The sequence below is a fragment of the Dromaius novaehollandiae genome, chromosome 5 (assembly GCF_036370855.1).
Source record: "Dromaius novaehollandiae isolate bDroNov1 chromosome 5, bDroNov1.hap1, whole genome shotgun sequence".
Lineage (NCBI taxonomy): Eukaryota > Metazoa > Chordata > Aves > Casuariiformes > Dromaiidae > Dromaius > Dromaius novaehollandiae.
This window is the reverse complement of record NC_088102.1, coordinates 75,948,538-75,970,063: the sequence shown is the minus strand read 5'-3', so window position 1 is coordinate 75,970,063 and position 21,526 is coordinate 75,948,538.

Genomic DNA, 21,526 nt, shown 5'->3' with positions numbered 1-21,526 from the left:
ACTCGCGTCTCCTGGTGTGCTAGACCACCGTAAGGACTATGGCTGCTGCTTTTGCTTTTGAGCTTAGTCAGCTCAGCCCATCAGGCACTGAGGCACCAGTGACCTCACCTACCCAAAGAGCAGCCCCAGGACCAGCACTTGGCTCTCCGGCTCTGCCACACCAATGTTCTCAAGAGCACAAGGAGTAGCCAGGTGAGCAGCACTGGCCAATGAGGCAGTGGGGCGCAGCTGAGCTCAAAAGCCAAACCAAGAGCCATGGGCCTAACAGGGCTCTAGCACACAAGGAGACTCCAGTGCCCGCACAAGCACAAACAGCAGCTCTGTCCCCAGCGCTGCTCTCTCTCAGGCCCTGAGGCTAAGCAGACACTGCGAGCCCAAAGAGCAAGCATATTGCCAGGCCGGCCCTAGCAGGTGCTGACACACGAGCGACCTCACAAGCACCAAGAGAAAGCATGCGCCCAGTCCTGCCGCCCCAGGCACTGAGGCAGAAGGGAGCTCCCAACAGGAATGCCCAGCCAGACGGCCAGCACTGGCCCATCAGGCACTGAGCAACAAGTGACCTCAGCCACATGGGCAGCCCTGGCAGCAGCACCGGCCTTTTAGGGCATCAGGCACTAGTGACCTCAGGGAAACTGAGAAGAGCTGCCTGGCAAGCGGAGCATGCTTTCTCTTTGGGCTTGCCAGCTCACTTGTGCCTCAGTGCCTGACGAAGCTGAGCATAGGTTTGCTCTTTCTGGCATTCAGGTCTCCTCTCGCACAGTGCCTGCAAGGCCCGTGCTGCTCAGGTGGCAGGGAGGTCACTTGTGCCTCAGTGCCTGCTAGGCCCGTGCTGGTCATCTGCCTGGGGATTCCAGTTGGGAGCCCACTTCTGCCTCAGTGCCGATAAGGCAGGGCTAGGCGCATGGCTTCTCTTTGTGCGTGTGAGGGCCCTTGTGTCCTAGTGTCTGCTAGGGCAGCCCTGGCCATGTGCTTGCTCTTTGGGCTCCTAATGGCTCTTGTGCCTCAGCGCCTGAGAGGCCGCTGCTGGAGACAGAGCTGCTCTTTGTGCTTGGGAAGGCACTCGTGTCTCCTGGTGTGCTAGACCACCGTAAGGACTATGGCTGCTGCTTTTGCTTTTGAGCTTAGTCAGCTCAGCCCATCAGGCACTGAGGCACCAGTGACCTCACCTACCCAAAGAGCAGCCCCAGGACCAGCACTTGGCTCTCCGCCTCTGCCACACCAATGTTCTCAAGAGCACAAGGAGTAGCCAGGTGAGCAGCACTGGCCAATGAGGCAGTGGGGCGCAGCTGAGCTCAAAAGCCAAACCAAGAGCCATGGGCCTAACAGGGCTCTAGCACACAAGGAGACTCCAGTGCCCGCACAAGCACAAACAGCAGCTCTGTCCCCAGCGCTGCTCTCTCTCAGGCCCTGAGGCTAAGCAGACACTGCGAGCCCAAAGAGCAAGCATATTGCCAGGCCGGCCCTAGCAGGTGCTGACACACGAGCGACCTCACAAGCACCAAGAGAAAGCATGCGCCCAGTCCTGCCGCCCCAGGCACTGAGGCAGAAGGGAGCTCCCAAGAGGAATGCACAGCCAGACGGCCAGCACTGGCCCATCAGGCACTGAGGAACAAGTGACCTCACAGCCACATGGGCAGCCCTGGCAGCAGCACCGGCCTTTTAGGGCATCAGGCACTAGTGACCTCAGGGAAACTGAGAGGAGCTGCCTGGCAAGCGGAGCATGCTTTCTCTTTGAGCTTGCCAGCTCACTTGTGCCTCAGTGCCTGACGAAGCTGAGCTGAGCATAGGTTTGCTCTTTCTGGCATTCAGGTCTCCTCTCCCAAAGTGCCTGCAAGGCCCGTGCTGCTCAGGTGGCAGGGAGGTCACTTGTGCCTCAGTGCCTGCTAGGCCCGTGCTGCTCATCTGGCTGGGGATTCCAGTTGGGAGCCCACTTCTGCCTCAGTGCCGATAAGGCAGGGCTAGGCGCATGGCTTCTCTTTGTGCGTGTGAGGGCCCTTGTGTCCTAGTGTCTGCTAGGGCAGCCCTGGCCATGTGCTTGCTCTTTGGGCTCCTAATGGCTCTTGTGCCTCAGCGCCTGAGAGGCCGCTGCTGGAGACAGAGCTGCTCTTTGTGCTTGGGAAGGCACTCGTGTCTCCTGGTGTGCTAGACCACCGTAAGGACTATGGCTGCTGCTTTTGCTTTTGAGCTTAGTCAGCTCAGCCCATCAGGCACTGAGGCACCAGTGACCTCACCTACCCAAAGAGCAGCCCCAGGACCAGCACTTGGCTCTCCGGCTCTGCCACACCAATGTTCTCAAGAGCACAAGGAGTAGCCAGGTGAGCAGCACTGGCCAATGAGGCAGTGGGGCGCAGCTGAGCTCAAAAGCCAAACCAAGAGCCATGGGCCTAACAGGGCTCTAGCACACAAGGAGACTCCAGTGCCCGCACAAGCACAAACAGCAGCTCTGTCCCCAGCGCTGCTCTCTCTCAGGCCCTGAGGCTAAGCAGACACTGCGAGCCCAAAGAGCAAGCATATTGCCAGGCCGGCCCTAGCAGGTGCTGACACACGAGCGACCTCACAAGCACCAAGAGAAAGCATGCGCCCAGTCCTGCCGCCCCAGGCACTGAGGCAGAAGGGAGCTCCCAAGAGGAATCCCCAGCCAGACGGCCAGCACTGGCCCATCAGGCACTGAGCAACAAGTGACCTCACAGCCACATGGGCAGCCCTGGCAGCAGCACCGGCCTTTTAGGGCATCAGGCACTAGTGACCTCAGGGAAACTGAGAAGAGCTGCCTGGCAAGCGGAGCATGCTTTCTCTTTGGGCTTGCCAGCTCACTTGTGCCTCAGTGCCTGACGAAGCTGAGCATAGGTTTGCTCTTTCTGGCATTCAGGTCTCCTCTCGCACAGTGCCTGCAAGGCCCGTGCTGCTCAGGTGGCAGGGAGGTCACTTGTGCCTCAGTGCCTGCTAGGCCCGTGCTGCTCATCTGCCTGGGGATTCCAGTTGGGAGCCCACTTCTGCCTCAGTGCCAATAAGGCAGGGCTAGGCGCATGGCTTCTCTTTGTGCGTGTGAGGGCCCTTGTGTCCTAGTGTCTGCTAGGGCAGCCCTGGCCATGTGCTTGCTCTTTGGGCTCCTAATGGCTCTTGTGCCTCAGCGCCTGAGAGGCCGCTGCTGGAGACAGAGCTGCTCTTTGTGCTTGGGAAGGCACTCGTGTCTCCTGGTGTGCTAGACCACCGTAAGGACTATGGCTGCTGCTTTTGCTTTTGAGCTTAGTCAGCTCAGCCCATCAGGCACTGAGGCACCAGTGACCTCACCTACCCAAAGAGCAGCCCCAGGACCAGCACTTGGCTCTCCGCCTCTGCCACACCAATGTTCTCAAGAGCACAAGGAGTAGCCAGGTGAGCAGCACTGGCCAATGAGGCAGTGGGGCGCAGCTGAGCTCAAAAGCCAAACCAAGAGCCATGGGCCTAACAGGGCTCTAGCACACAAGGAGACTCCAGTGCCCGCACAAGCACAAACAGCAGCTCTGTCCCCAGCGCTGCTCTCTCTCAGGCCCTGAGGCTAAGCAGACACTGCGAGCCCAAAGAGCAAGCATATTGCCAGGCCGGCCCTAGCAGGTGCTGACACACGAGCGACCTCACAAGCACCAAGAGAAAGCATGCGCCCAGTCCTGCCGCCCCAGGCACTGAGGCAGAAGGGAGCTCCCAACAGGAATGCCCAGCCAGACGGCCAGCACTGGCCCATCAGGCACTGAGCAACAAGTGACCTCACAGCCACATGGGCAGCCCTGGCAGCAGCACCGGCCTTTTAGGGCATCAGGCACTAGTGACCTCAGGGAAACTGAGAAGAGCTGCCTGGCAAGCGGAGCATGCTTTCTCTTTGGGCTTGCCAGCTCACTTGTGCCTCAGTGCCTGACGAAGCTGAGCATAGGTTTGCTCTTTCTGGCATTCAGGTCTCCTCTCGCACAGTGCCTGCAAGGCCCGTGCTGCTCAGGTGGCAGGGAGGTCACTTGTGCCTCAGTGCCTGCTAGGCCAGTGCTGCTCATCTGCCTGGGGATTCCAGTTGGGAGCCCACTTCTGCCTCAGTGCCGATAAGGCAGGGCTAGGCGCATGGCTTCTCTTTGTGCGTGTGAGGGCCCTTGTGTCCTAGTGTCTGCTAGGGCAGCCCTGGCCATGTGCTTGCTCTTTGGGCTCCTAATGGCTCTTGTGCCTCAGCGCCTGAGAGGCCGCTGCTGGAGACAGAGCTGCTGTTTGTGCTTGGGAAGGCACTCGTGTCTCCTGGTGTGCTAGACCACCGTAAGGACTATGGCTGCTGCTTTTGCTTTTGAGCTTAGTCAGCTCAGCTCAGCCCATCAGGCACTGAGGCACCAGTGACCTCACCTACCCAAAGAGCAGCCCCATGAGCAGCACTTGGCTCTCCGGCTCTGCCACACCAATGTTCTCAAGAGCACAAGGAGTAGCCAGGTGAGCAGCACTGGCCAATGAGGCAGTGGGGCGCAGCTGAGCTCAAAAGCCAAACCAAGAGCCATGGGCCTAACAGGGCTCTAGCACACAAGGAGACTCCAGTGCCCGCACAAGCACAAACAGCAGCTCTGTCCCCAGCGCTGCTCTCTCTCAGGCCCTGAGGCTAAGCAGACACTGCGAGCCCAAAGAGCAAGCATATTGCCAGGCCGGCCCTAGCAGGTGCTGACACACGAGCGACCTCACAAGCACCAAGAGAAAGCATGCGCCCAGTCCTGCCGCCCCAGGCACTGAGGCAGAAGGGAGCTCCCAAGAGGAATCCCCAGCCAGACGGCCAGCACTGGCCCATCAGGCACTGAGCAACAAGTGACCTCACAGCCACATGGGCAGCCCTGGCAGCAGCACCGGCCTTTTAGGGCATCAGGCACTAGTGACCTCAGGGAAACTGAGAAGAGCTGCCTGGCAAGCGGAGCATGCTTTCTCTTTGTGCTTGCCAGCTCACTTGTGCCTCAGTGCCTGACGAAGCTGAGCATAGGTTTGCTCTTTCTGGCATTCAGGTCTCCTCTCGCACAGTGCCTGCAAGGCCCGTGCTGCTCAGGTGGCAGGGAGGTCACTTGTGCCTCAGTGCCTGCTAGGTCCGTGCTGGTCATCTGGCTGGGGATTCCAGTTGGGAGCCCACTTCTGCCTCAGTGCCGATAAGGCAGGGCTAGGCGCATGGCTTCTCTTTGTGCGTGTGAGGGCCCTTGTGTCCTAGTGTCTGCTAGGGCAGCCCTGGCCATGTGCTTGCTCTTTGGGCTCCTAATGGCTCTTGTGCCTCAGCGCCTGAGAGGCCGCTGCTGGAGACAGAGCTGCTCTTTGTGCTTGGGAAGGCACTCGTGTCTCCTGGTGTGCTAGACCACCGTAAGGACTATGGCTGCTGCTTTTGCTTTTGAGCTTAGTCAGCTCAGCTCAGCCCATCAGGCACTGAGGCACCAGTGACCTCACCTACCCAAAGAGCAGCCCCAGGACCAGCACTTGGCTCTCCGCCTCTGCCACACCAATGTTCTCAAGAGCACAAGGAGTAGCCAGGTGAGCAGCACTGGCCAATGAGGCAGTGGGGCGCAGCTGAGCTCAAAAGCCAAACCAAGAGCCATGGGCCTAACAGGGCTCTAGCACACAAGGAGACTCCAGTGCCCGCACAAGCACAAACAGCAGCTCTGTCCCCAGCGCTGCTCTCTCTCAGGCCCTGAGGCTAAGCAGACACTGCGAGCCCAAAGAGCAAGCATATTGCCAGGCCGGCCCTAGCAGGTGCTGACACACGAGCGACCTCACAAGCACCAAGAGAAAGCATGCGCCCAGTCCTGCCTCACCAGGCACTGAGGCAGAAGGGAGCTCCCAACAGGAATGCCCAGCCAGACGGCCAGCACTGGCCCATCAGGCACTGAGGAACAAGTGACCTCACAGCCACATGGGCAGCCCTGGCAGCAGCACCGGCCTTTTAGGGCATCAGGCACTAGTGACCTCAGGGAAACTGAGAGGAGCTGCCTGGCAAGCGGAGCATGCTTTCTCTTTGAGCTTGCCAGCTCACTTGTGCCTCAGTGCCTGACGAAGCTGAGCTGAGCATAGGTTTGCTCTTTCTGGCATTCAGGTCTCCTCTCCCAAAGTGCCTGCAAGGCCCGTGCTGCTCAGGTGGCAGGGAGGTCACTTGTGCCTCAGTGCCTGCTAGGCCCGTGCTGCTCATCTGCCTGGGGATTCCAGTTGGGAGCCCACTTCTGCCTCAGTGCCGATAAGGCAGGGCTAGGCGCATGGCTTCTCTTTGTGCGTGTGAGGGCCCTTGTGTCCTAGTGTCTGCTAGGGCAGCCCTGGCCATGTGCTTGCTCTTTGGGCTCCTAATGGCTCTTGTGCCTCAGCGCCTGAGAGGCCGCTGCTGGAGACAGAGCTGCTCTTTGTGCTTGGGAAGGCACTCGTGTCTCCTGGTGTGCTAGACCACCGTAAGGACTATGGCTGCTGCTTTTGCTTTTGAGCTTAGTCAGCTCAGCCCATCAGGCACTGAGGCACCAGTGACCTCACCTACCCAAAGAGCAGCCCCAGGACCAGCACTTGGCTCTCCGGCTCTGCCACACCAATGTTCTCAAGAGCACAAGGAGTAGCCAGGTGAGCAGCACTGGCCAATGAGGCAGTGGGGCGCAGCTGAGCTCAAAAGCCAAACCAAGAGCCATGGGCCTAACAGGGCTCTAGCACACAAGGAGACTCCAGTGCCCGCACAAGCACAAACAGCAGCTCTGTCCCCAGCGCTGCTCTCTCTCAGGCCCTGAGGCTAAGCAGACACTGCGAGCCCAAAGAGCAAGCACATGGCCAGGCCGGCCCTAGCAGGTGCTGACACACGAGCGACCTCACAAGCACCAAGAGAAAGCATGCGCCCAGTCCTGCCGCCCCAGGCACTGAGGCAGAAGGGAGCTCCCAAGAGGAATGCCCAGCCAGACGGCCAGCACTGGTCCATCAGGCACTGAGCAACAAGTGACCTCACAGCCACATGGGCAGCCCTGGCAGCAGCACCGGCCTTTTAGGGCATCAGGCACTAGTGACCTCAGGGAAACTAAGAGGAGCTGCCTGGCAAGCGGAGCATGCTTTCTCTTTGGGCTTGCCAGCTCACTTGTGCCTCAGTGCCTGACGAAGCTGAGCATAGGTTTGCTCTTTCTGGCATTCAGGTCTCCTCTCGCACAGTGCCTGCAAGGCCCGTGCTGCTCAGGTGGCAGGGAGGTCACTTGTGCCTCAGTGCCTGCTAGGCCAGTGCTGGTCATCTGGCTGGGGATTCCAGTTGGGAGCCCACTTCTGCCTCAGTGCCGATAAGGCAGGGCTAGGCGCATGGCTTCTCTTTGTGCGTGTGAGGGCCCTTGTGTCCTAGTGTCTGCTAGGGCAGCCCTGGCCATGTGCTTGCTCTTTGGGCTCCTAATGGCTCTTGTGCCTCAGCGCCTGAGAGGCCGCTGCTGGAGACAGAGCTGCTCTTTGTGCTTGGGAAGGCACTCGTGTCTCCTGGTGTGCTAGACCACCGTAAGGACTATGGCTGCTGCTTTTGCTTTTGAGCTTAGTCAGCTCAGCTCAGCCCATCAGGCACTGAGGCACCAGTGACCTCACCTACCCAAAGAGCAGCCCCAGGACCAGCACTTGGCTCTCCGGCTCTGCCACACCAATGTTCTCAAGAGCACAAGGAGTAGCCAGGTGAGCAGCACTGGCCAATGAGGCAGTGGGGCGCAGCTGAGCTCAAAAGCCAAACCAAGAGCCATGGGCCTAACAGGGCTCTAGCACACAAGGAGACTCCAGTGCCCGCACAAGCACAAACAGCAGCTCTGTCCCCAGCGCTGCTCTCTCTCAGGCCCTGAGGCTAAGCAGACACTGCGAGCCCAAAGAGCAAGCATATTGCCAGGCCGGCCCTAGCAGGTGCTGACACACGAGCGACCTCACAAGCACCAAGAGAAAGCATGCGCCCAGTCCTGCCGCCCCAGGCACTGAGGCAGAAGGGAGCTCCCAAGAGGAATGCCCAGCCAGACGGCCAGCACTGGCCCATCAGGCACTGAGCAACAAGTGACCTCACAGCCACATGGGCAGCCCTGGCAGCAGCACCGGCCTTTTAGGGCATATGGAACTAGTGACCTCAGGGAAACTAAGAGGAGCTGCCTGGCAAGCGGAGCATGCTTTCTCTTTGGGCTTGCCAGCTCACTTGTGCCTCAGTGCCTGACGAAGCTGAGCATAGGTTTGCTCTTTCTGGCATTCAGGTCTCCTCTCGCACAGTGCCTGCAAGGCCCGTGCTGCTCAGGTGGCAGGGAGGTCACTTGTGCCTCAGTGCCTGCTAGGCCCGTGCTGGTCATCTGCCTGGGGATTCCAGTTGGGAGCCCACTTCTGCCTCAGTGCCGATAAGGCAGGGCTAGGCGCATGGCTTCTCTTTGTGCGTGTGAGGGCCCTTGTGTCCTAGTGTCTGCTAGGGCAGCCCTGGCCATGTGCTTGCTCTTTGGGCTCCTAATGGCTCTTGTGCCTCAGCGCCTGAGAGGCCGCTGCTGGAGACAGAGCTGCTGTTTGTGCTTGGGAAGGCACTCGCGTCTCCTGGTGTGCTAGACCACCGTAAGGACTATGGCTGCTGCTTTTGCTTTTGAGCTTAGTCAGCTCAGCCCATCAGGCACTGAGGCACCAGTGACCTCACCTACCCAAAGAGCAGCCCCATGACCAGCACTTGGCTCTCCGGCTCTGCCACACCAATGTTCTCAAGAGCACAAGGAGTAGCCAGGTGAGCAGCACTGGCCAATGAGGCAGTGGGGCGCAGCTGAGCTCAAAAGCCAAACCAAGAGCCATGGGCCTAACAGGGCTCTAGCACACAAGGAGACTCCAGTGCCCGCACAAGCACAAACAGCAGCTCTGTCCCCAGCGCTGCTCTCTCTCAGGCCCTGAGGCTAAGCAGACACTGCGAGCCCAAAGAGCAAGCATATTGCCAGGCCGGCCCTAGCAGGTGCTGACACACGAGCGACCTCACAAGCACCAAGAGAAAGCATGCGCCCAGTCCTGCCGCCCCAGGCACTGAGGCAGAAGGGAGCTCCCAACAGGAATGCCCAGCCAGACGGCCAGCACTGGCCCATCAGGCACTGAGCAACAAGTGACCTCACAGCCACATGGGCAGCCCTGGCAGCAGCACCGGCCTTTTAGGGCATCAGGCACTAGTGACCTCAGGGAAACTGAGAAGAGCTGCCTGGCAAGCGGAGCATGCTTTCTCTTTGGGCTTGCCAGCTCACTTGTGCCTCAGTGCCTGACGAAGCTGAGCATAGGTTTGCTCTTTCTGGCATTCAGGTCTCCTCTCGCACAGTGCCTGCAAGGCCCGTGCTGCTCAGGTGGCAGGGAGGTCACTTGTGCCTCAGTGCCTGCTAGGCCCGTGCTGCTCATCTGCCTGGGGATTCCAGTTGGGAGCCCACTTCTGCCTCAGTGCCGATAAGGCAGGGCTAGGCGCATGGCTTCTCTTTGTGCGTGTGAGGGCCCTTGTGTCCTAGTGTCTGCTAGGGCAGCCCTGGCCATGTGCTTGCTCTTTGGGCTCCTAATGGCTCTTGTGCCTCAGCGCCTGAGAGGCCGCTGCTGGAGACAGAGCTGCTCTTTGTGCTTGGGAAGGCACTCGTGTCTCCTGGTGTGCTAGACCACCGTAAGGACTATGGCTGCTGCTTTTGCTTTTGAGCTTAGTCAGCTCAGCCCATCAGGCACTGAGGCACCAGTGACCTCACCTACCCAAAGAGCAGCCCCAGGACCAGCACTTGGCTCTCCGCCTCTGCCACACCAATGTTCTCAAGAGCACAAGGAGTAGCCAGGTGAGCAGCACTGGCCAATGAGGCAGTGGGGCGCAGCTGAGCTCAAAAGCCAAACCAAGAGCCATGGGCCTAACAGGGCTCTAGCACACAAGGAGACTCCAGTGCCCGCACAAGCACAAACAGCAGCTCTGTCCCCAGCGCTGCTCTCTCTCAGGCCCTGAGGCTAAGCAGACACTGCGAGCCCAAAGAGCAAGCATATTGCCAGGCCGGCCCTAGCAGGTGCTGACACACGAGCGACCTCACAAGCACCAAGAGAAAGCATGCGCCCAGTCCTGCCGCCCCAGGCACTGAGGCAGAAGGGAGCTCCCAAGAGGAATGCACAGCCAGACGGCCAGCACTGGCCCATCAGGCACTGAGCAAAAAGTGACCTCACAGCCACATGGGCAGCCCTGGCAGCAGCACCGGCCTTTTAGGGCATCAGGCACTAGTGACCTCAGGGAAACTGAGAGGAGCTGCCTGGCAAGCGGAGCATGCTTTCTCTTTGTGCTTGCCAGCTCACTTGTGCCTCAGTGCCTGACGAAGCTGAGCATAGGTTTGCTCTTTCTGGCATTCAGGTCTCCTCTCGCACAGTGCCTGCAAGGCCCGTGCTGCTCAGGTGGCAGGGAGGTCACTTGTGCCTCAGTGCCTGCTAGGCCCGTGCTGGTCATCTGGCTGGGGATTCCAGTTGGGAGCCCACTTCTGCCTCAGTGCCGATAAGGCAGGGCTAGGCGCATGGCTGCTCTTTGTGCGTGTGAGGGCCCTTGTGTCCTAGTGTCTGCTAGGGCAGCCCTGGCCATGTGCTTGCTCTTTGGGCTCCTAATGGCTCTTGTGCCTCAGCGCCTGAGAGGCCGCTGCTGGAGACAGAGCTGCTCTTTGTGCTTGGGAAGGCACTCGTGTCTCCTGGTGTGCTAGACCACCGTAAGGACTATGGCTGCTGCTTTTGCTTTTGAGCTTAGTCAGCTCAGCTCAGCCCATCAGGCACTGAGGCACCAGTGACCTCACCTACCCAAAGAGCAGCCCCAGGACCAGCACTTGGCTCTCCGCCTCTGCCACACCAATGTTCTCAAGAGCACAAGGAGTAGCCAGGTGAGCAGCACTGGCCAATGAGGCAGTGGGGCGCAGCTGAGCTCAAAAGCCAAACCAAGAGCCATGGGCCTAACAGGGCTCTAGCACACAAGGAGACTCCAGTGCCCGCACAAGCACAAACAGCAGCTCTGTCCCCAGCGCTGCTCTCTCTCAGGCCCTGAGGCTAAGCAGACACTGCGAGCCCAAAGAGCAAGCATATTGCCAGGCCGGCCCTAGCAGGTGCTGACACACGAGCGACCTCACAAGCACCAAGAGAAAGCATGCGCCCAGTCCTGCCGCCCCAGGCACTGAGGCAGAAGGGAGCTCCCAAGAGGAATGCCCAGCCAGACGGCCAGCACTGGCCCATCAGGCACTGAGCAACAAGTGACCTCACAGCCACATGGGCAGCCCTGGCAGCAGCACCGGCCTTTTAGGGCATATGGAACTAGTGACCTCAGGGAAACTAAGAGGAGCTGCCTGGCAAGCGGAGCATGCTTTCTCTTTGGGCTTGCCAGCTCACTTGTGCCTCAGTGCCTGACGAAGCTGAGCATAGGTTTGCTCTTTCTGGCATTCAGGTCTCCTCTCGCACAGTGCCTGCAAGGCCCGTGCTGCTCAGGTGGCAGGGAGGTCACTTGTGCCTCAGTGCCTGCTAGGCCAGTGCTGCTCATCTGGCTGGGGATTCCAGTTGGGAGCCCACTTCTGCCTCAGTGCCGATAAGGCAGGGCTAGGCACATGGCTTCTCTTTGTGCGTGTGAGGGCCCTTGTGTCCTAGTGTCTGCTAGGGCAGCCCTGGCCATGTGCTTGCTCTTTGGGCTCCTAATGGCTCTTGTGCCTCAGCGCCTGAGAGGCCGCTGCTGGAGACAGAGCTGCTCTTTGTGCTTGGGAAGGCACTCGTGTCTCCTGGTGTGCTAGACCACCGTAAGGACTATGGCTGCTGCTTTTGCTTTTGAGCTTAGTCAGCTCAGCTCAGCCCATCAGGCACTGAGGCACCAGTGACCTCACCTACCCAAAGAGCAGCCCCAGGACCAGCACTTGGCTCTCCGGCTCTGCCACACCAATGTTCTCAAGAGCACAAGGAGTAGCCAGGTGAGCAGCACTGGCCAATGAGGCAGTGGGGCGCAGCTGAGCTCAAAAGCCAAACCAAGAGCCATGGGCCTAACAGGGCTCTAGCACACAAGGAGACTCCAGTGCCCGCACAAGCACAAACAGCAGCTCTGTCCCCAGCGCTGCTCTCTCTCAGGCCCTGAGGCTAAGCAGACACTGCGAGCCCAAAGAGCAAGCATATTGCCAGGCCGGCCCTAGCAGGTGCTGACACACGAGCGACCTCACAAGCACCAAGAGAAAGCATGCGCCCAGTCCTGCCGCCCCAGGCACTGAGGCAGAAGGGAGCTCCCAAGAGGAATGCACAGCCAGACGGCCAGCACTGGCCCATCAGGCACTGAGGAACAAGTGACCTCACAGCCACATGGGCAGCCCTGGCAGCAGCACCGGCCTTTTAGGGCATCAGGCACTAGTGACCTCAGGGAAACTGAGAAGAGCTGCCTGGCAAGCGGAGCATGCTTTCTCTTTGGGCTTGCCAGCTCACTTGTGCCTCAGTGCCTGACGAAGCTGAGCTGAGCATAGGTTTGCTCTTTCTGGCATTCAGGTCTCCTCTCGCACAGTGCCTGCAAGGCCCGTGCTGCTCAGGTGGCAGGGAGGTCACTTGTGCCTCAGTGCCTGCTAGGCCCGTGCTGGTCATCTGCCTGGGGATTCCAGTTGGGAGCCCACTTCTGCCTCAGTGCCGATAAGGCAGGGCTAGGCGCATGGCTGCTCTTTGTGCGTGTGAGGGCCCTTGTGTCCTAGTGTCTGCTAGGGCAGCCCTGGCCATGTGCTTGCTCTTTGGGCTCCTAATGGCTCTTGTGCCTCAGCGCCTGAGAGGCCGCTGCTGGAGACAGAGCTGCTCTTTGTGCTTGGGAAGGCACTCGTGTCTCCTGGTGTGCTAGACCACCGTAAGGACTATGGCTGCTGCTTTTGCTTTTGAGCTTAGTCAGCTCAGCTCAGCCCATCAGGCACTGAGGCACCAGTGACCTCACCTACCCAAAGAGCAGCCCCAGGACCAGCACTTGGCTCTCCGGCTCTGCCACACCAATGTTCTCAAGAGCACAAGGAGTAGCCAGGTGAGCAGCACTGGCCAATGAGGCAGTGGGGCGCAGCTGAGCTCAAAAGCCAAACCAAGAGCCATGGGCCTAACAGGGCTCTAGCACACAAGGAGACTCCAGTGCCCGCACAAGCACAAACAGCAGCTCTGTCCCCAGCGCTGCTCTCTCTCAGGCCCTGAGGCTAAGCAGACACTGCGAGCCCAAAGAGCAAGCATATTGCCAGGCCGGCCCTAGCAGGTGCTGACACACGAGCGACCTCACAAGCACCAAGAGAAAGCATGCGCCCAGTCCTGCCTCACCAGGCACTGAGGCAGAAGGGAGCTCCCAAGAGGAATGCCCAGCCAGACGGCCAGCACTGGCCCATCAGGCACTGAGGAACAAGTGACCTCACAGCCACATGGGCAGCCCTGGCAGCAGCACCGGCCTTTTAGGGCATCAGGCACTAGTGACCTCAGGGAAACTGAGAGGAGCTGCCTGGCAAGCGGAGCATGCTTTCTCTTTGAGCTTGCCAGCTCACTTGTGCCTCAGTGCCTGACGAAGCTGAGCTGAGCATAGGTTTGCTCTTTCTGGCATTCAGGTCTCCTCTCCCAAAGTGCCTGCAAGGCCCGTGCTGCTCAGGTGGCAGGGAGGTCACTTGTGCCTCAGTGCCTGCTAGGCCCGTGCTGGTCATCTGCCTGGGGATTCCAGTTGGGAGCCCACTTCTGCCTCAGTGCCGATAAGGCAGGGCTAGGCGCATGGCTTCTCTTTGTGCGTGTGAGGGCCCTTGTGTCCTAGTGTCTGCTAGGGCAGCCCTGGCCATGTGCTTGCTCTTTGGGCTCCTAATGGCTCTTGTGCCTCAGCGCCTGAGAGGCCGCTGCTGGAGACAGAGCTGCTGTTTGTGCTTGGGAAGGCACTCGCGTCTCCTGGTGTGCTAGACCACCGTAAGGACTATGGCTGCTGCTTTTGCTTTTGAGCTTAGTCAGCTCAGCCCATCAGGCACTGAGGCACCAGTGACCTCACCTACCCAAAGAGCAGCCCCAGGACCAGCACTTGGCTCTCCGGCTCTGCCACACCAATGTTCTCAAGAGCACAAGGAGTAGCCAGGTGAGCAGCACTGGCCAATGAGGCAGTGGGGCGCAGCTGAGCTCAAAAGCCAAACCAAGAGCCATGGGCCTAACAGGGCTCTAGCACACAAGGAGACTCCAGTGCCCGCACAAGCACAAACAGCAGCTCTGTCCCCAGCGCTGCTCTCTCTCAGGCCCTGAGGCTAAGCAGACACTGCGAGCCCAAAGAGCAAGCATATTGCCAGGCCGGCCCTAGCAGGTGCTGACACACGAGCGACCTCACAAGCACCAAGAGAAAGCATGCGCCCAGTCCTGCCGCCCCAGGCACTGAGGCAGAAGGGAGCTCCCAAGAGGAATGCCCAGCCAGACGGCCAGCACTGGCCCATCAGGCACTGAGCAACAAGTGACCTCACAGCCACATGGGCAGCCCTGGCAGCAGCACCGGCCTTTTAGGGCATCAGGCACTAGTGACCTCAGGGAAACTGAGAAGAGCTGCCTGGCAAGCGGAGCATGCTTTCTCTTTGGGCTTGCCAGCTCACTTGTGCCTCAGTGCCTGACGAAGCTGAGCATAGGTTTGCTCTTTCTGGCATTCAGGTCTCCTCTCGCACAGTGCCTGCAAGGCCCGTGCTGCTCAGGTGGCAGGGAGGTCACTTGTGCCTCAGTGCCTGCTAGGCCCGTGCTGCTCATCTGCCTGGGGATTCCAGTTGGGAGCCCACTTCTGCCTCAGTGCCGATAAGGCAGGGCTAGGCGCATGGCTTCTCTTTGTGCGTGTGAGGGCCCTTGTGTCCTAGTGTCTGCTAGGGCAGCCCTGGCCATGTGCTTGCTCTTTGGGCTCCTAATGGCTCTTGTGCCTCAGCGCCTGAGAGGCCGCTGCTGGAGACAGAGCTGCTCTTTGTGCTTGGGAAGGCACTCGTGTCTCCTGGTGTGCTAGACCACCGTAAGGACTATGGCTGCTGCTTTTGCTTTTGAGCTTAGTCAGCTCAGCCCATCAGGCACTGAGGCACCAGTGACCTCACCTACCCAAAGAGCAGCCCCAGGACCAGCACTTGGCTCTCCGCCTCTGCCACACCAATGTTCTCAAGAGCACAAGGAGTAGCCAGGTGAGCAGCACTGGCCAATGAGGCAGTGGGGCGCAGCTGAGCTCAAAAGCCAAACCAAGAGCCATGGGCCTAACAGGGCTCTAGCACACAAGGAGACTCCAGTGCCCGCACAAGCACAAACAGCAGCTCTGTCCCCAGCGCTGCTCTCTCTCAGGCCCTGAGGCTAAGCAGACACTGCGAGCCCAAAGAGCAAGCATATTGCCAGGCCGGCCCTAGCAGGTGCTGACACACGAGCGACCTCACAAGCACCAAGAGAAAGCATGCGCCCAGTCCTGCCGCCCCAGGCACTGAGGCAGAAGGGAGCTCCCAAGAGGAATGCACAGCCAGACGGCCAGCACTGGCCCATCAGGCACTGAGGAACAAGTGACCTCACAGCCACATGGGCAGCCCTGGCAGCAGCACCGGCCTTTTAGGGCATCAGGCACTAGTGACCTCAGGGAAACTGAGAGGAGCTGCCTGGCAAGCGGAGCATGCTTTCTCTTTGAGCTTGCCAGCTCACTTGTGCCTCAGTGCCTGACGAAGCTGAGCTGAGCATAGGTTTGCTCTTTCTGGCATTCAGGTCTCCTCTCCCAAAGTGCCTGCAAGGCCCGTGCTGCTCAGGTGGCAGGGAGGTCACTTGTGCCTCAGTGCCTGCTAGGCCCGTGCTGGTCATCTGGCTGGGGATTCCAGTTGGGAGCCCACTTCTGCCTCAGTGCCGATAAGGCAGGGCTAGGCGCATGGCTTCTCTTTGTGCGTGTGAGGGCCCTTGTGTCCTAGTGTCTGCTAGGGCAGCCCTGGCCATGTGCTTGCTCTTTGGGCTCCTAATGGCTCTTGTGCCTCAGCGCCTGAGAGGCCGCTGCTGGAGACAGAGCTGCTGTTTGTGCTTGGGAAGGCACTCGTGTCTCCTGGTGTGCTAGACCACCGTAAGGACTATGGCTGCTGCTTTTGCTTTTGAGCTTAGTCAGCTCAGCCCATCAGGCACTGAGGCACCAGTGACCTCACCTACCCAAAGAGCAGCCCCAGGACCAGCACTTGGCTCTCCGGCTCTGCCACACCAATGTTCTCAAGAGCACAAGGAGTAGCCAGGTGAGCAGCACTGGCCAATGAGGCAGTGGGGCGCAGCTGAGCTCAAAAGCCAAACCAAGAGCCATGGGCCTAACAGGGCTCTAGCACACAAGGAGACTCCAGTGCCCGCACAAGCACAAACAGCAGCTCTGTCCCCAGCGCTGCTCTCTCTCAGGCCCTGAGGCTAAGCAGACACTGCGAGCCCAAAGAGCAAGCATATTGCCAGGCCGGCCCTAGCAGGTGCTGACACACGAGCGACCTCACAAGCACCAAGAGAAAGCATGCGCCCAGTCCTGCCGCCCCAGGCACTGAGGCAGAAGGGAGCTCCCAAGAGGAATCCCCAGCCAGACGGCCAGCACTGGCCCATCAGGCACTGAGCAACAAGTGACCTCACAGCCACATGGGCAGCCCTGGCAGCAGCACCGGCCTTTTAGGGCATCAGGCACTAGTGACCTCAGGGAAACTGAGAAGAGCTGCCTGGCAAGCGGAGCATGCTTTCTCTTTGGGCTTGCCAGCTCACTTGTGCCTCAGTGCCTGACGAAGCTGAGCATAGGTTTGCTCTTTCTGGCATTCAGGTCTCCTCTCGCACAGTGCCTGCAAGGCCCGTGCTGCTCAGGTGGCAGGGAGGTCACTTGTGCCTCAGTGCCTGCTAGGCCCGTGCTGCTCATCTGCCTGGGGATTCCAGTTGGGAGCCCACTTCTGCCTCAGTGCCGATAAGGCAGGGCTAGGCGCATGGCTTCTCTTTGTGCGTGTGAGGGCCCTTGTGTCCTAGTGTCTGCTAGGGCAGCCCTGGCCATGTGCTTGCTCTTTGGGCTCCTAATGGCTCTTGTGCCTCAGCGCCTGAGAGGCCGCTGCTGGAGACAGAGCTGCTCTTTGTGCTTGGGAAGGCACTCGTGTCTCCTGGTGTGCTAGACCACCGTAAGGACTATGGCTGCTGCTTTTGCTTTTGAGCTTAGTCAGCTCAGCCCATCAGGCACTGAGGCACCAGTGACCTCACCTACCCAAAGAGCAGCCCCAGGACCAGCACTTGGCTCTCCGCCTCTGCCACACCAATGTTCTCAAGAGCACAAGGAGTAGCCAGGTGAGCAGCACTGGCCAATGAGGCAGTGGGGCGCAGCTGAGCTCAAAAGCCAAACCAAGAGCCATGGGCCTAACAGGGCTCTAGCACACAAGGAGACTCCAGTGCCCGCACAAGCACAAACAGCAGCTCTGTCCCCAGCGCTGCTCTCTCTCAGGCCCTGAGGCTAAGCAGACACTGCGAGCCCAAAGAGCAAGCATATTGCCAGGCCGGCCCTAGCAGGTGCTGACACACGAGCGACCTCACAAGCACCAAGAGAAAGCATGCGCCCAGTCCTGCCGCCCCAGGCACTGAGGCAGAAGGGAGCTCCCAACAGGAATGCCCAGCCAGACGGCCAGCACTGGCCCATCAGGCACTGAGCAACAAGTGACCTCACAGCCACATGGGCAGCCCTGGCAGCAGCACCGGCCTTTTAGGGCATCAGGCACTAGTGACCTCAGGGAAACTGAGAAGAGCTGCCTGGCAAGCGGAGCATGCTTTCTCTTTGGGCTTGCCAGCTCACTTGTGCCTCAGTGCCTGACGAAGCTGAGCATAGGTTTGCTCTTTCTGGCATTCAGGTCTCCTCTCGCACAGTGCCTGCAAGGCCCGTGCTGCTCAGGTGGCAGGGAGGTCACTTGTGCCTCAGTGCCTGCTAGGCCAGTGCTGCTCATCTGCCTGGGGATTCCAGTTGGGAGCCCACTTCTGCCTCAGTGCCGATAAGGCAGGGCTAGGCGCATGGCTTCTCTTTGTGCGTGTGAGGGCCCTTGTGTCCTAGTGTCTGCTAGGGCAGCCCTGGCCATGTGCTTGCTCTTTGGGCTCCTAATGGCTCTTGTGCCTCAGCGCCTGAGAGGCCGCTGCTGGAGACAGAGCTGCTGTTTGTGCTTGGGAAGGCACTCGTGTCTCCTGGTGTGCTAGACCACCGTAAGGACTATGGCTGCTGCTTTTGCTTTTGAGCTTAGTCAGCTCAGCTCAGCCCATCAGGCACTGAGGCACCAGTGACCTCACCTACCCAAAGAGCAGCCCCAGGACCAGCACTTGGCTCTCCGGCTCTGCCACACCAATGTTCTCAAGAGCACAAGGAGTAGCCAGGTGAGCAGCACTGGCCAATGAGGCAGTGGGGCGCAGCTGAGCTCAAAAGCCAAACCAAGAGCCATGGGCCTAACAGGGCTCTAGCACACAAGGAGACTCCAGTGCCCGCACAAGCACAAACAGCAGCTCTGTCCCCAGCGCTGCTCTCTCTCAGGCCCTGAGGCTAAGCAGACACTGCGAGCCCAAAGAGCAAGCATATTGCCAGGCCGGCCCTAGCAGGTGCTGACACACGAGCGACCTCACAAGCACCAAGAGAAAGCATGCGCCCAGTCCTGCCGCCCCAGGCACTGAGGCAGAAGGGAGCTCCCAAGAGGAATCCCCAGCCAGACGGCCAGCACTGGCCCATCAGGCACTGAGCAACAAGTGACCTCACAGCCACATGGGCAGCCCTGGCAGCAGCACCGGCCTTTTAGGGCATCAGGCACTAGTGACCTCAGGGAAACTGAGAAGAGCTGCCTGGCAAGCGGAGCATGCTTTCTCTTTGTGCTTGCCAGCTCACTTGTGCCTCAGTGCCTGACGAAGCTGAGCATAGGTTTGCTCTTTCTGGCATTCAGGTCTCCTCTCGCACAGTGCCTGCAAGGCCCGTGCTGCTCAGGTGGCAGGGAGGTCACTTGTGCCTCAGTGCCTGCTAGGTCCGTGCTGCTCATCTGGCTGGGGATTCCAGTTGGGAGCCCACTTCTGCCTCAGTGCCGATAAGGCAGGGCTAGGCGCATGGCTTCTCTTTGTGCGTGTGAGGGCCCTTGTGTCCTAGTGTCTGCTAGGGCAGCCCTGGCCATGTGCTTGCTCTTTGGGCTCCTAATGGCTCTTGTGCCTCAGCGCCTGAGAGGCCGCTGCTGGAGACAGAGCTGCTCTTTGTGCTTGGGAAGGCACTCGTGTCTCCTGGTGTGCTAGACCACCGTAAGGACTATGGCTGCTGCTTTTGCTTTTGAGCTTAGTCAGCTCAGCTCAGCCCATCAGGCACTGAGGCACCAGTGACCTCACCTACCCAAAGAGCAGCCCCAGGACCAGCACTTGGCTCTCCGCCTCTGCCACACCAATGTTCTCAAGAGCACAAGGAGTAGCCAGGTGAGCAGCACTGGCCAATGAGGCAGTGGGGCGCAGCTGAGCTCAAAAGCCAAACCAAGAGCCATGGGCCTAACAGGGCTCTAGCACACAAGGAGACTCCAGTGCCCGCACAAGCACAAACAGCAGCTCTGTCCCCAGCGCTGCTCTCTCTCAGGCCCTGAGGCTAAGCAGACACTGCGAGCCCAAAGAGCAAGCATATTGCCAGGCCGGCCCTAGCAGGTGCTGACACACGAGCGACCTCACAAGCACCAAGAGAAAGCATGCGCCCAGTCCTGCCTCACCAGGCACTGAGGCAGAAGGGAGCTCCCAACAGGAATGCCCAGCCAGACGGCCAGCACTGGCCCATCAGGCACTGAGGAACAAGTGACCTCACAGCCACATGGGCAGCCCTGGCAGCAGCACCGGCCTTTTAGGGCATCAGGCACTAGTGACCTCAGGGAAACTGAGAGGAGCTGCCTGGCAAGCGGAGCATGCTTTCTCTTTGAGCTTGCCAGCTCACTTGTGCCTCAGTGCCTGACGAAGCTGAGCTGAGCATAGGTTTGCTCTTTCTGGCATTCAGGTCTCCTCTCCCAAAGTGCCTGCAAGGCCCGTGCTGCTCAGGTGGCAGGGAGGTCACTTGTGCCTCAGTGCCTGCTAGGCCCGTGCTGCTCATCTGCCTGGGGATTCCAGTTGGGAGCCCACTTCTGCCTCAGTGCCGATAAGGCAGGGCTAGGCGCATGGCTTCTCTTTGTGCGTGTGAGGGCCCTTGTGTCCTAGTGTCTGCTAGGGCAGCCCTGGCCATGTGCTTGCTCTTTGGGCTCCTAATGGCTCTTGTGCCTCAGCGCCTGAGAGGCCGCTGCTGGAGACAGAGCTGCTCTTTGTGCTTGGGAAGGCACTCGTGTCTCCTGGTGTGCTAGACCACCGTAAGGACTATGGCTGCTGCTTTTGCTTTTGAGCTTAGTCAGCTCAGCCCATCAGGCACTGAGGCACCAGTGACCTCACCTACCCAAAGAGCAGCCCCAGGACCAGCACTTGGCTCTCCGGCTCTGCCACACCAATGTTCTCAAGAGCACAAGGAGTAGCCAGGTGAGCAGCACTGGCCAATGAGGCAGTGGGGCGCAGCTGAGCTCAAAAGCCAAACCAAGAGCCATGGGCCTAACAGGGCTCTAGCACACAAGGAGACTCCAGTGCCCGCACAAGCACAAACAGCAGCTCTGTCCCCAGCGCTGCTCTCTCTCAGGCCCTGAGGCTAAGCAGACACTGCGAGCCCAAAGAGCAAGCACATGGCCAGGCCGGCCCTAGCAGGTGCTGACACACGAGCGACCTCACAAGCACCAAGAGAAAGCATGCGCCCAGTCCTGCCGCCCCAGGCACTGAGGCAGAAGGGAGCTCCCAAGAGGAATGCCCAGCCAGACGGCCAGCACTGGTCCATCAGGCACTGAGCAACAAGTGACCTCACAGCCACATGGGCAGCCCTGGCAGCAGCACCGGCCTTTTAGGGCATCAGGCACTAGTGACCTCAGGGAAACTAAGAGGAGCTGCCTGGCAAGCGGAGCATGCTTTCTCTTTGGGCTTGCCAGCTCACTTGTGCCTCAGTGCCTGACGAAGCTGAGCATAGGTTTGCTCTTTCTGGCATTCAGGTCTCCTCTCGCACAGTGCCTGCAAGGCCCGTGCTGCTCAGGTGGCAGGGAGGTCACTTGTGCCTCAGTGCCTGCTAGGCCAGTGCTGGTCATCTGGCTGGGGATTCCAGTTGGGAGCCCACTTCTGCCTCAGTGCCGATAAGGCAGGGCTAGGCGCATGGCTTCTCTTTGTGCGTGTGAGGGCCCTTGTGTCCTAGTGTCTGCTAGGGCAGCCCTGGCCATGTGCTTGCTCTTTGGGCTCCTAATGGCTCTTGTGCCTCAGCGCCTGAGAGGCCGCTGCTGGAGACAGAGCTGCTCTTTGTGCTTGGGAAGGCACTCGTGTCTCCTGGTGTGCTAGACCACCGTAAGGACTATGGCTGCTGCTTTTGCTTTTGAGCTTAGTCAGCTCAGCTCAGCCCATCAGGCACTGAGGCACCAGTGACCTCACCTACCCAAAGAGCAGCCCCAGGACCAGCACTTGGCTCTCCGGCTCTGCCACACCAATGTTCTCAAGAGCACAAGGAGTAGCCAGGTGAGCAGCACTGGCCAATGAGGCAGTGGGGCGCAGCTGAGCTCAAAAGCCAAACCAAGAG